A 13,845-nucleotide genomic window follows, 5' to 3' on the forward strand; every position below is an offset into this window, starting at 1 on the left:
AACTGGGAATGGGCTATAGACATCTGGGAGTAAGCATTTGCTGCTGTTCGTAGACACGGGTCAGGATCCAGAACCCTGCCATCCATGCCAATGGGGAGGGAAGAAGAGGGCCGGGTCATTCTGAGACAGCCAGATTAGAGTAATGGGGGCTGATTGCAGCTGAGTGATCATGGAGTTAACAAACCAAGAAGCACTAAGGAGACTGTCCGGAGGGAGGAAAAATTACAGCTGAGGCACTTTGTGCCTCTAATGATCAGCTCGATGAGATAAAACTAGTGCAAGACAGACAAATGGAAACTTGATTCAAGAGGCACTGAAAGAGACAAAACCGCGATGAAAAGCTCTGGAGATTAACTCCACAGCAATGAAACTATCTCCCATGGAACCCAATGCACACTCACAGTCCCTCTCTGTGCACCCTCCCATCTCTCACTCGCCCCCCCTTACATAATCACTACAGCTGGGAAAGCACTTACTCCGATCAAAAGTGGTGAGGTATGAGTTTACTTTAACATAATCCTTTTTTATTCATACTGGCATGAAAGAACTCTTGTTTGCAAGAATGTTCTGAGCAAAAGAAAGTCCCAGGTGCCTTGTGAACAGAATCTGTCATCGCACAAGTGTTCACGTGAATTTAGGCACTTTCTCTAGGCACCTAAGTTTCCACTGCTAAAGTCCCCTTGGTGCCTAAATTTCTGCCAGTGGGCATGCACACAGCCACCTAGCTCCTGATGTTGCCTAGTTGCTCATTGCTTAGTCATGCCTAAGCTGCAGTGAGATTCACAAACTAGGCATTCCCCTGCCATCTCATCTATAGGGCCCGAACAAGTGGGCATTCTCAGATCACTCCTAATCCCCACACAAAGCAGCTGTGATAGTGGTGCCCCTCGTACTCCATGGCCCGAGCTCTCATCTAAGATGTGGGAGTCCCAGTTCAAATCCCGCCCCGTGCCTGATTTAAAGCAGGGACTGGAATCTAGGTCTCCCACCTTCCGGATGAGTGCACTGGCTGGGCTATAGGCTGTTCTAGAGTGGATCCCTTTCAGTCCCTCCTATTGAAGCAATTCCACTTCGTAATAAATATTTCACTAGTCATTGGAGCAGGGTCTAAACCGGGTCTCGGGGGCGTGCCTTAACCACTAGGTTAGCCAACAGCTGAAATGTATTCACAGAAACCAGTTTGTTTAGTAATTTCAAATAACGAGCAAATTAGTCAAAATCAGTCTGGTTGCGGTTCATTTGTGAACTGAAAAAGGAGCTAAGGTCATTCAATAAATGGTTTGCAATGAGACCATCTTTTTCTCTCACGCACATGCACACGTACATATGTGTACACCCCTCATTCTCCTCGCTGCTTTAAAGCTCCTATCTGCTTAACACTACATTCCCCCTAACATCCTCATAAGGCGTTTGTTGTTCTCTCGCCCTTGCTCCAGCACACTGTACTGTCCCCACCTCTCTCACAGGCTGTCTTTGATGAGCACATGTGAGCAGTTTGGCTTTCATTCATTATGTATGAAGCCAGGAACCTCCCATCTTGCTGCAGCCGAACCATAAAAAAATGTCCTTTGAAAGCAGCTGCAGGACATGCCAGAGGTGGGAGACAGCTAAATAGGTTGGGCTGCTGCAATACGCGAAAGACGAGGGAGAGGGAAACATTAGACCTGATTCTGTTTCCTGGCACCTTGTGTCATCTTTTTACACCCACTTAGCTCCGCTGTACAATGCTGCCCTTCTGATTCAGTATCGTTTTACACCCACCGTGCAGAGGTGCAAAGTGGAGGGTAACAGAGAATGTGGCCTGTTGTTTCTTAAAAATTTAAAGAAGGGGGAGGAGAAAGGATACATTTTGGGGAATGGACTCCACTCCACTCCACGGCTGATGGACCAACCCTTCCCTGTGGCTGATGGGCTGCTGGCTCAGCGGTTTCAATGCCGGGAAGGCAGAGATAAAAGAACAAGGGAGAGCAAATGATTTCAGGTCCCAGTGAGGCTTAATGGCAGAGGCATGGCAGCCTTCCGGTGAGACCAGCAAGTGTGATTTCTGCCAACCCAGACAAGGTACTCACTTGTGAGCTTCACACCCATTTGGGATGGGAAAAGAGAGTGAGCTCCACTCCTTTCCAGCCATCCCTCTTTAGTCTCTCCTCTCACCCTTTCTTCCATACCTCTCTAGTCACATTGCCTTCGGATTACCAAGCAGATGGCAAGAGGGACACAACCACATGTACGATTACAAAGAGGCAAATATGCCTCCCCTCTCGTGGGCGCACACATGCACCTACACACAAGGCCATCCGTGCAAATCCACATGGTCTCAACTAAGCAGAGGTTCCCATACAGCCAAAGGGCCTACACGCAGGCATAGAGCTCCCACACGTAACGAAAACACCCTCTCTCTCACACACCCACAGACCTAGGCATTATCTAGTGGAAACATTGCCGGAATGCAATGTGAGAAGTGGAGATGTTACGCAGATGAGTCAGGAAATTCACAATGAAGGTACTCACCAAAAACTAAGTCTGTCTTCCTCCTTGCACTCCTGCATTACAAAGCCTTGTGCCTTGCATTCCAGGATCACGTACCTTACTGCAGACAGTGTGCATTAATACCAAATACTGTGGATGTGCAGCTCATGACTAAAGCAGAGACTTTGCCTTTCCATGGTGGTGTATTATTTGCTGACTATTATGGCATCTTTTCTGATACGGTGAGATCATGTCATGAAAGACATACAAGTTATGCTTCCCTCTATACTTCTCTCTCAGTTCAAATCTCAACCTTACTATAGTTTTCTGCATCTAATTGCCTTTGTTTTATTTACAAAATTAAGACAAAGTATATTTTTAAAAATGAAAAATAAATGAGAACTAAAGGAGTAGACTAGAAATGTTTTATAAATAGAGAAGGTGTTAGAGAGAGAGAGAAAAAGAGGAGTGTAGTGGCAATCTTAGCTCAAACTTCACATTAATATCACTACCAAAATGGAATCATACTATTTAAAGAGCACAACATAGTTCTATTCATGTTGGTGGCTAGCTCTCGTTCTCCCCCTTATCTGATCAGCTTCACCGCCACACTTAGGTTTATAAATGTAGAGCATTTACATGACAAAATTAAAAACCACCGCTAATGAGTAAGTGCTTGCTGGCCAGAGTATGTTAAAGTGAGCAGACCTTGATGTGGCCAATGCACAACACAGGAAGGTTATTGTAGGGCAAAATAGAAAGGGGACCCAGGGGTGAAAGTAACTTAAAGGACTTACCGGTACGCCGGAGTCCTGAGTGGGGGCGTGGCCTCAACCGGAAGAGGTGGGGCCTTTCAAGATTTAAAGGCCCTGGGGCTCCCCGCAGCAGCTGGAGCCCTGGCCCCTTTAAATCACCGCCGGGGAAGCCGGTCCAGTCTGGCATGGCGTACTAGCTCTTGCCGGTACGCCGTACCGGACCTTACCAGCTTACTTTCACCTCTGGCTGTACCGTACCGTACTGGCTTACTTTCACCTCTGAGGGGACCCCACCGGTTTTGATGGTTGCAGGTTGCCATGGGTGCTGATATTATGTAATAAAGCTATATTACATCATCTGATGTGGTGGGGTGGGAAAGAGGACAAGTGGGAGGGGGTATGAAAAATGTAAAAAGAATCCACAGCCAACCATATACCTGTGTGTCCTCCACCACATTGGCCAATCAAGGGACTGAACCAGGGACTTCCAGAGTTAGAAGCATAAATCTGCAGCGCTTGAGCTAAAGAGCCATCTTCTGGTAACGTCTCAGCCTCGCATCTTCTAGGGACCAGGCACAGAGTGAGAGACAGAGCACGCACAGAGCAGTGAGTGATATACATACAGCGTATGGAACATCCCATGGGCTCCCAGCCACTTTCCCATGTGTTGTGCAGGAGGCGGGAGGGAACTCACTGGGCTGTTTGGGTTCCCTTGGATTTTGTTAGGGGAGGGGAATGTGCAGCTAGTGGCTCAGCAGTTACTTAGGTGAAGTAATTTACCCCTTTTCTTACAAGAAATTGAGCTGAGGATCTCTGCCTCGGTGACCCAATGAGCTAAAGGGGAATTAATTTTTTCCTGTCTAGTGAAGAGACAGAGTTGGCCTTTATTGAGGTGGCTGGACACAGACAAACCCCATGTTCGCTTTGGCTGCCACACATCCCAAATTCTGCAGGATTATAGGATCTCAGAGATCCTCCCTTTGACCCAGGGGATGGCATACTGAGGGGGAGGCAGTGAGCTATGAGTTCGAAGTCTTTATATGAAGAACAGCTGTTAGAGTAGCTACTCTATGAGTCAAAGGAACTGAGAGAACAGCTGCTCTGTTTTATAAGGGATCTGGACTAAGAAAGGTAGACTAAGAAGAGGGCTTAGCTCACCTGTGGGCCATTTGGTTCTGTTTGCAATTATAAAAGACTCATTTATTTGGGGGCAAGGGAAAGGGTGTGAGAGAGACAGAGCTGGTAGGGGGAAAAGACATCGTGAAAGAGACATTTTTGAGAAGAAATTCTTATTTATGGTATATATATTTTAATGGGTTTTAACAGTTCATTATATTGTTTCCCCACAAAATAAGCACCTCAGCACAGACTAGTCACAGATCTCTGACCTCCTGGGACTCAAAAGACCTGGGTGCAATTTCCTGCTGTGCCACAGTCTTCCTATTTGACATTGGGCAAATCTCTAAGGGCTGTATCCACAGAGAGAGATAGGTGCCCAGATATTCAGACCCTCAAAACTCCTGCTCAGCAGCCGGCTAACCCGTAGGTGTCTCAAGTCCCTAGACATTTATGTTTCCACCAGCAAAGTCTGTGTGGCACCTACATTTCTACTGCTGGGTACCAGCAAAGCCACTAAGTCCTGATGCTTCCGAGCTGCTCGGCTCCTAAGCCCCAGTGGGATTCTCAGACAAGGTGTTCCTCTGCTTATCTTGCCTGGAGGACTTGAGCTAATCAGGGTTCTCAGAGGCATCAGGTCTTGCATAAAACACAGCTGAAGAGGTAGTGGTGATGGTGTCCCCTTCCCCTTATAGCTAATAGCCTAGTGGTTAGCCCACTCCCCCAAGATGAGGGCCGGAGTGAGAATGGCTTCCTAGCCTAGTGGTTAGTGCACTGACCTGGGTTCCAGTCCCTGCATCAGTGAATGTTTGTTTTTCATACAAAATGGAACAGTTTCAAGTGCAAAGCTTGAGAGAGCTCTGCCCCCAGAGTATCCTATAGCCCTGTGGTTTGGACACTCCTCTCATAGCTGGAAGACTTGGATTCACGTCCCTGTTTTAAATGAAGCAGAGCGGCGGGGGTTGAACTTGCTTTTCCCATGACTTGGGGGAGTACTCGAGCCAGCTGGGTGTAAGGGAGGTAGCTGTGTTTTGCGGGGGCCCGATGAGATCGGTGAGGAATGACTTGTTTGAGACTCCTGCTGGGACCGAGGCACTGAGCGGCTTGGTGGTACCAGGAGTGAGGCGGCTGTGGGCGTGCCCAACGACATACATTTAGGCATCTAGGGGACCTTAGTTGTGGAAACTGAAATGCCTAGGGAATCTACACACTGAAAGCATTAGGTGCCAGCTGAACAGAGGTGTTGAGAGGATCTTAATTTTGGACTTGCGCCCCTAAAATGACAGTTAGGTGTCTCTGTGCTTTTGAAAATACCACTGGGGCTAGATTCACAAAGAGATTTAGGTGCCTAATTCCAATTAGTTTCAATGGGAAAGTTAGGCACGAAGGGAGGTTAGGTACCTAGGTGCTTTTGACAATCCCTCTAGACATCTATATATATGTTTAGGTGCTTAAATGCCTTTACAAACCTGGTCATTGTGCTCTCTGTGCCTCAGTTTCCCAAGTGTAACATGCGGATACTAGCACTGCCCTGCCTCACAGGGATATTGTGAGGATAAATACATTCACGTTTTTGAGACTCTCAGATATTACTGTGAGGGAGACCATGTACATAGTGAGATACATATTCATCAATGTTAAGGTGAGAAGAGACCCCCTAGATCTTCAGTCCAACCCGGCTCATACCCACAACTTTAGTATTACTAACACTATGCTCTTATTTACTTCGCATCACAACTAGTCATTGCCTGAGTACTTACGCAAACCTGCTCACATGAATATTCATGAATTGTGAATAAAATGGGGGCATGGAGATTGAGCATAATGGTTTGGGCCATGTTTAAAATACAGCAAGTGAACAGGAAAAGGGCATGTCCTCTGTACAGTCCAGTCTGAATACACATGTGGGTGTCTGTCTGTGTACCAATCAGGCTCTGTGTGTGTATTCATGAGCTTTTTCCATGGTTTTGCATGGAGCTGTTGGTCGTATCATTTCTCTATTGCAAGCTTATTAGCCATTGCAGGCTGATTCTGATGTTATTGTCCGTATTGAAATAAAGCCTCAGCTTGCACTAATGGGATTTTATGGCATTAATGCAGAGCACAGTAGAGTGAGAAATGGGTTTTCTGGTCCTGGGCTTCTTGCTCTCACAGCTCAGCCAGGCAACCAATGACGAGATAAATGTAACCCTGGACATTTTAAAGGCTTTTGATCTGTGCAGCATGTTGAAAGACCATTGCTTTGAACTCTGCTATTAGATAAGCCAAAGGAGATGAGGGGAGCTATTAGTGTGAAGCCCCCCACCCCTTATCAAGCTGAAGGCACACACATATACATTAGATATACCAGGGAGAGAGGACTAGGGGAGGCAATGGTGTGAATCAGCTTATCAAATATACTGAGTAGGGAAGCATGAGTGGGGCCATTGGTGAGTAGCGTGCACACCCCCTCCTCCTCACAATACATTGCAAAAATGTCAAAAATGGAGTAGGGGTCACCATCCAGATTAATGGGAATTGAATGAAAGATCATGTTTTCTTGCCAATCCCAGTGTGAATCCTAGACCAAAGAGGTTTCAGGAAGTTCTGGTGAGCAGTGGAGAGCCTCAGAAACTGTGGGATACATAGCACTACTTTAGATAATGTTCAGCATCCTGGAAAATTGTGTTGTGTGTCTGGTCATGGCATACAAATTTCGAGTACAGGTCAGAGTGGGAAATGGATAGGGAATTCAATGTCAGTGTGGATTAGTACACAGGATATTTCTTCTCTAGAGATGTTGGTTCAAGGATGCTAGGTCACAAGTGAAACAAGGTAGTCTCATCCAATTCCCCAGGAACAGATGGCCATGCATCACAACTCCATCACACACACTTACAGGATTAGCCACCTGCTCAGAAGTGGTCAAGCCTGCAGTAACGAATGGTACGATAGACCTAGTTGTCTGGGTTGAGGACCACACACTGGCAGAGCTGTGGGGGCAGCCCGGCCCTGGAATCGCAGGAGATGCTGCAGGGCCGGAGTGAGGGGCATAGGCAGAGCTGTGTGGGGAGCCCAGGACTGGAGTAGCTAGGGGGGGATGCAGGGCAGGAGTGAGGAGCATTGACAGAGCTGTGTGGGGAGCCCAGGACTGGAGTAGCTGGGGGGGATGCAGGGTAGGAGTGAGGAGCATTGGCAGAGTTGGGTGGGGAGCCCAGGACTGAGATAGCAAAGGGGTGCAGGGCAGGAGTGCAGGACATTGGCAGAGCTGTATGAGAGAGAAAAGGGGGTAGGACTGGAAGAGTAAGAAGTGAAGGAGTTCGAGTTTGAGATGCTATATGACTGTTAACAGAACTGTGTAAGAGAAGCTTGTGGAGCACCTACCGTGCACTGCTGTGGGCTCAACATTAGCCAGGCTTATTGGCTGCTCCCTTTCACAAGCAGCTCAATTCCCCTGCCAGATGTTTCAGACAAGAAGACTTGATGAGGGACTGTAGCAAGATTTAGCACTTGCCCCAAATGCAAAGGAGAAAGGTTACAGGATGCGAACTGGTATCCCCTGTCTCAATATGGTGCCAAGTCCTGTATTAAGCTCTAACCGAAGGAACTGTACGCTACACTACAGGGGCACACAGGTGATTATATGCTTCATACCTTGGGCTGCATATTCTGGAAACAGACCCGGAACCGAACTTTCCCAGAGAGTGGCGGGCCAGATCCTCAGCAGATGCAACTTGCAAAGCTCCACTAACTGCAGCTCTGCTAATTTATGCCAACCCAGGATCTAGTCCTGGTGTGCTTGGCAACATTCCCATCAGCAAAACCCGACCCATTGGTTTTCCAGCCAACACTACTTTTATTTGAGAGACAGGAAATGGCAAAGCAAGAAAGAACAAAAGTCAGGTCTGCAAGTCAGGGCGCAGTATGGGTGAATGCACTGTAACAGGCTGCAGCTTCTCTGAGAACAACATGTCTCACACTGGCAGAGCTGCTGTGCATGTGAAGGTATAGCGCACAGAAAACAAAAGGCATCACCATTTGATAGTCACACACCTCACAATTTTGGATCCAGGGATTTGGTTCAGCCCATTATGATGATAGGAGCCAGTTGCAAAATTCAAATATGGATTTCAAACTTTCCAAACTTCTGGCTTGTTTAGAAGTGGGGTTGTCTTTATCTGCTCCAGGAGCACAGTAGGGAAGTGAACAGAGATCAGAGAAAGCAAACAGAGATCAGTGTCTGCTTAGAGGAGGCATTCAGAGGACATTAGAGATCATACTCCCGCTGCTCTCAGTCGGTATCTCTGCTGCTGTGCGGCTTCCGCTCTGTAAACCTTTTTTCCCCGCTGCCCCTGAAACATAGAAAGCGAGAGCCGGAGCTCTTGATCGTCGAAGCTGGCTGGCAGCAGGATAGAATCAGGCAAACGCATTCATTGACATGCTGCACAGAGCTGCCTCGGAAGAGCCTGTGGGCGGGTGATGAATACCTGGTAATTAGACTGATTGTGGGCTCCTCTATAACAATTCCACATCGATGCTGCACATTCGGCAAACTAGTTCATAAACATTTGACTCCTGGGGCACACGCGTGTGTGTGTGCGTGGGCAGACTGATGAATATTTTCAGATTAAGCATAAATAGGGGCTGTTGGGTTTGGGGTTTCTTTGATCTTACTTCATGCTTATGGCAAGGAGTTGGGCTTCAAGAATATGTGGAGCAAAGGAATGTCGTATGGAGCAAAAGGAGCTGGGCCCAAAGGAAAAATAAATGTCAATAATCTCTGGTCTCACAGTCTCCCCACTGTCAATCATAGGAACCAGCCAATCAGCTCCTACATCTTGCTCAGAATGCAAGTCATAGTGCTGATGTAAAACAAGCCAAGCATAGCTTTTGTATCCACCTCCAGGTGCCCCTGACGTTTTTGCCAAGGAAGCATTTGTATTATTTGTCTAGTGGTGGGGAACTGTTCTTCAGTGTGGATTGGATCCGGCCCTAGAAGTCAATGGAGTCATGAGCAAGCCTTTATGTCACAATGTTAAGGAGCAAGTTGGGTGGCGAAAGTTTGGCTGAAGCTCTGAAAGTTCCTCCCAAAGTTCTGGGAGTTTGGATCTGGAGTTTGATCCAGGCTTAGCTGTTATTGAGTCAGACAGAGTCCCGGTTCAGTGGGCGGGTTTGATGGATGTCGCACATTGCAGAGTGGCCCATTTGATATCATGATACCGATATGCTTCAGTCCCAACCATGCCTACCATAGTGTTGGGGGCACTGTGCTGCTGGAAGGTGCTATTTGTTTAATGTGGACATGTATTTGTCTCCAGACACCCCAGCATGGCCCTCAGAGGCACTTTGCAGTGAAAGGTACTGTAGATACTTCACCTACCTACATGCTCAGTATGGCATTCTGCATTGCTATGGATGGTGTCATTCATGACATTGGCATATTCTATATTTGCAACCCGGGCATGACATTAGCAGCTGCTGAACAGTCTTCCCCCTCCAATGCTCCATCTCCCATAGCCCTGGCATGCCAAGCATGGTGTCGAGATACCGTCCTAGCACTGGAGTGGGACTCAGCAGACCCGGTCCAGTTCCCAGCTCTGCCACTGGTCAGCCGGGTGACTTTGGGCAACTCACGGTGCCACTCCTTGACCTAGTTTCCCCCATTGTAAAATGGAAATAATGATACTAACCTCCTTTGTAAAGTGCTATCAGATCTGCTGATGAAAATCACTACATTATAGCTAGGTGTTATTAATAATGCCTAAGACAGAGAGGAGGTACAAAGTGCTGTCATTCATAACCTGTCCAAGCTCCCTCTCTCAACATTCCAGCTTGGCATTTGGGCTGCTGTGCTGCAAAAGGCCCTGCCCTCACTCACGGTGCAGCTCCCAAAACTTTAATGTGGCAGCAAGGGAGAGACTGAGGCGAATGAGCAGTGGAGTAAATTAATTGCCTCAGAGCAGTTCCCAATGGCTTTTAGAACCATTGTGCTGTGGCCTGTTCCTAGATACTAGCATGGCAGCACCTTGCAAATGGTGACTGCAGATAGACAGATGTAGGAGGGGGTGGGCAGGCAGTAACTTCAGATAGGCATTTCTGCTCAGTTAGTTTCCTTCCTCTCTCCTCGTATTAATCACCTCCTTGGGGTAACTTCAGATCACCCTCCTGACCTGATGTAAGCCCCTGTTAGACTGAGAGGGAAGAAGGAGATGGGGAGTGGCACCCAGAGTGAACCATTCCCCAGAAGTTTCTGATTCAGCTGATCATAGCAGCAGCAGGTCCCTTTATCAATCTCTCCAGCTCCTCTCCAGCCCACTTTCCTCTCTGTCGATCTTGGATGCTTCTCTAATGGAGGAGGAGGTGGTAAGCATGAAATGCACCATGAGAGGCCCATGAATATTTCAAAGGCAAAAGTCAGGAGACTCCATTAAATCCCGTTCAGTCTTTGACAATGGAGCTGGAGGGTTGATAATGAGAAACTCCAGCGGCATTGGGAAGATTTCAGGAATACAAACAACAGGACCCAAATGATTCTCCAGGTGGTGTTACCACCCAGAAGCCACCATGCCCTACCAGCCACACCTCAACTCCCTCTTCCCCTAACATCATTCCCACCCCACCAACTCCTCCTGCCATCCTATCCTCAGCACCCCCACAACAACTGTGCTCCTCAACAAATCCAATACTCTTCCCAGTAACGCCCCACCCAACCCCTCCCAATACTTCCTCCCAATACTTCCCAACCCCTCCAATACAAAGCCCCCAGCCACCCAACATCCCTTCCCATAACCTCTGCTCAACCTTCTCCCCACAACCCCAACTGCTTCCCCAACGCTGTACACCAACAGCCTCTCTGCAGTCCTGCCACCCCACCTTGTCACCCTTTCCTCACCACGTAGTGAGCCCTCTTAAACTATCCTACACCAGCAGCCCTTCCCAGCAATCCCTCCGACCCCGTCTTTCAGCATCAAACCACCACAGAAGCCGTGGCTTTCCAAGTGGCAAGAGGACAGCGTCTGACAGACCCGTATGTTTCAGCAGATACAGCTCTTCCCTCTAATGGACCCAGAGGAGCACAGCTTTCAAAGGCGTCAGCGTGGAAGTGACAAGCTGGAAAGCTTTATTAATGGTTTCTCTATCAGCAAGCGCTGCAGAGGCAGACTGTGTAAAATAGTTCAGCACTGCTGCTGTCTAATGACTGTTTGGAAAAACTACCCCACCCCCATGGTGTTATGGACACTGCTGACATACGACACATCAGCCTCCTTCCCACCTCTGTATCTAGCCACCAATCTCTCTCTCTCTCTCTCTCTCGCCATCCTCAGACATAAAACGCAGCAAAAAGCCCCTAGAAGTTTTACAGGGAACTGGTAAGTGTCTGAGTTCATTCAGGCGTGCTCTTAGCCATCTAGCCCTAGGCTTTGGGATATGAGATTTCCTGTGTGATTCCAGGATTCACAATATTGCTCTAAGGGGAATAATAGATCCATTGTCAGGGGAAAGTCTTTTTATGATGACAAGATATGTTGTGGAATTTTCAAAGGTGGTTGTAAATGGTGAGTGGTTCTGCTTCCTGCTGCTTCTGTAGTTGGATAGCCATTTGCAGTCTTTGTTTAATCCTGAGCTGATGGTGTCAAATTTGCAAAGCAGTTTCTCCTCCCCTGGTGTTCACACCTCAACCTCTAGCAGAGGGCCTCATCCTCCCCTGACTGAACTAACCTCATTATCTCTAGACTGATTCTTGCCGGCATATTTATACCTGCCTCTGGAAATTTCCACTACATGCATCTGACGAAGCGAGTCAGGGGGCTGGGGCAGGGGATTGGGTTGCAGGCTTACCTCAGGCAGCTCCCGGTCAGCGGTGCAGCAGGGATGCTAAGGCAGGCTTCCTGCCTCTCCTGGCACCGCAGACCATGCTGTGCCCCGGAAGCGGCCAGCAGCAGGTCCAGCTCCTAGGCGGAGGTGCGCAAGCGGCTCTGCGCCGCTCTCGCCCGCAGGCACTGCTCCCCCATCTCCCATTGGCTGGTTCCTGGCCAATGGGAGTGCAGAGCCAGTGCTCGGGACAGGGGGAGCACATGGAGCCCCATGGGCCCCATGCCTAGTAGCCTGACCTGCTGCTGGCCACTTCCAGGGCGCAGCGCGGTATCAGAACAGGTAGGGACTAGCCTGCCTTAGCTGGGCAGCACCGCCGATGGGACTTTTAACAGTCCGGTCGGCGGTGCTGTCCAGAGCCACCACGACCCAGTGTCTTACATTCTGTGACCCAGTACTAGGTCGAGACCCGCAGTTTGAAAACCACTGCTGTATCCCATCTAGTCTTAGCTAAGCCACTTTGAATTTTCAGTACCAAATACTTGCAACAAACTGTTTGCAAACAAGCTACAGACCATGAATTATTTGCAGAAGTTCTTTGGGGAGAATGATTGCATTCAATAATATGTTGATCTATTAATCTGGTTGTAGTTTTAAGTCTGGCATTTTGGCCAGATTCCACATGAGGCTCCATGTTACATTCTCCCTCTCTACCTTCCCCAGACAATGCCATGCTGGATAGGGTGTGTGACGGTGCACCCAATAAGGCTTCATGGAAATATGCTCATGAATATATATATATGACATAACTGGAACATGTTTTATGCTACATATGCCATATAACATATATCTGTAAAGGTTATGCTCTACTGAATCTATTCATCCTATTTGTATGCATGTGTCATTGTTGTATTAGAAGTTATGAATATTGGCTGTATATTTGCTTGATTTCTAAGTAGCCTTAGTAAAGCATTTGGACAACATCTTGAGAAAGGAATGTGCAAATTAAGTTCCCAATCAAGAAACACTTAAAGAACAATGAATCTTGGAAAGCTCCTATCCACATAAGAAGTCTACCTGAGGACATTCAGGGTAGCATGTAAACAGTGGCTGCTTCCTGTAAAAAGTGAGTCATGCATGGACATGTGACTTGCCCATGTGATTCCAAAACTCCATCTTAGAGCTGGACTTTGCATAGGAAAGAGGAGGGGGTCTCCACCCACAAGTCTATTTAAACCCCTGGGAGACCCCTCCATTTTGTCTTTAGCTCGCTCAAGAGATAGCCTCTCCACCCCCCAGGATACTTGAAAGAAACTGGAACAAAGGACAGTAACTACAGGGGGTTTGAGTGATTGCTGGACCCAGACTAGAAGGAGACTAGTCTGTAAAAGGAAGCTTACTGGAACACCACTGAGGGTGAGATTTTGTCTGTATTCAGTTTTCTTACTGTATTAGACTCAGACTTGCGTGTTTTATTTTATTTTACTTGATAATACACTTTGTTCTATCTGTCACTACTTGGAACCACTTAGATCCTACTTTCTGTATTTAATAAAATCACTTTTTACTTATTAATTAACCCAGAGTATGTATTAATACCTGGGGGTGGGGGCAAACAGCTGTGCATACCTCTCTATCAGTGTTATAGAGGGCGAAGAATTTATGACTTTACCCTGTATAAGCTTTATACAGGGTAAAACGGATTTATTTGGGC

This window comes from Trachemys scripta, chromosome 1 (genome assembly GCF_013100865.1).
Source record: "Trachemys scripta elegans isolate TJP31775 chromosome 1, CAS_Tse_1.0, whole genome shotgun sequence".
Lineage (NCBI taxonomy): Eukaryota > Metazoa > Chordata > Testudines > Emydidae > Trachemys > Trachemys scripta.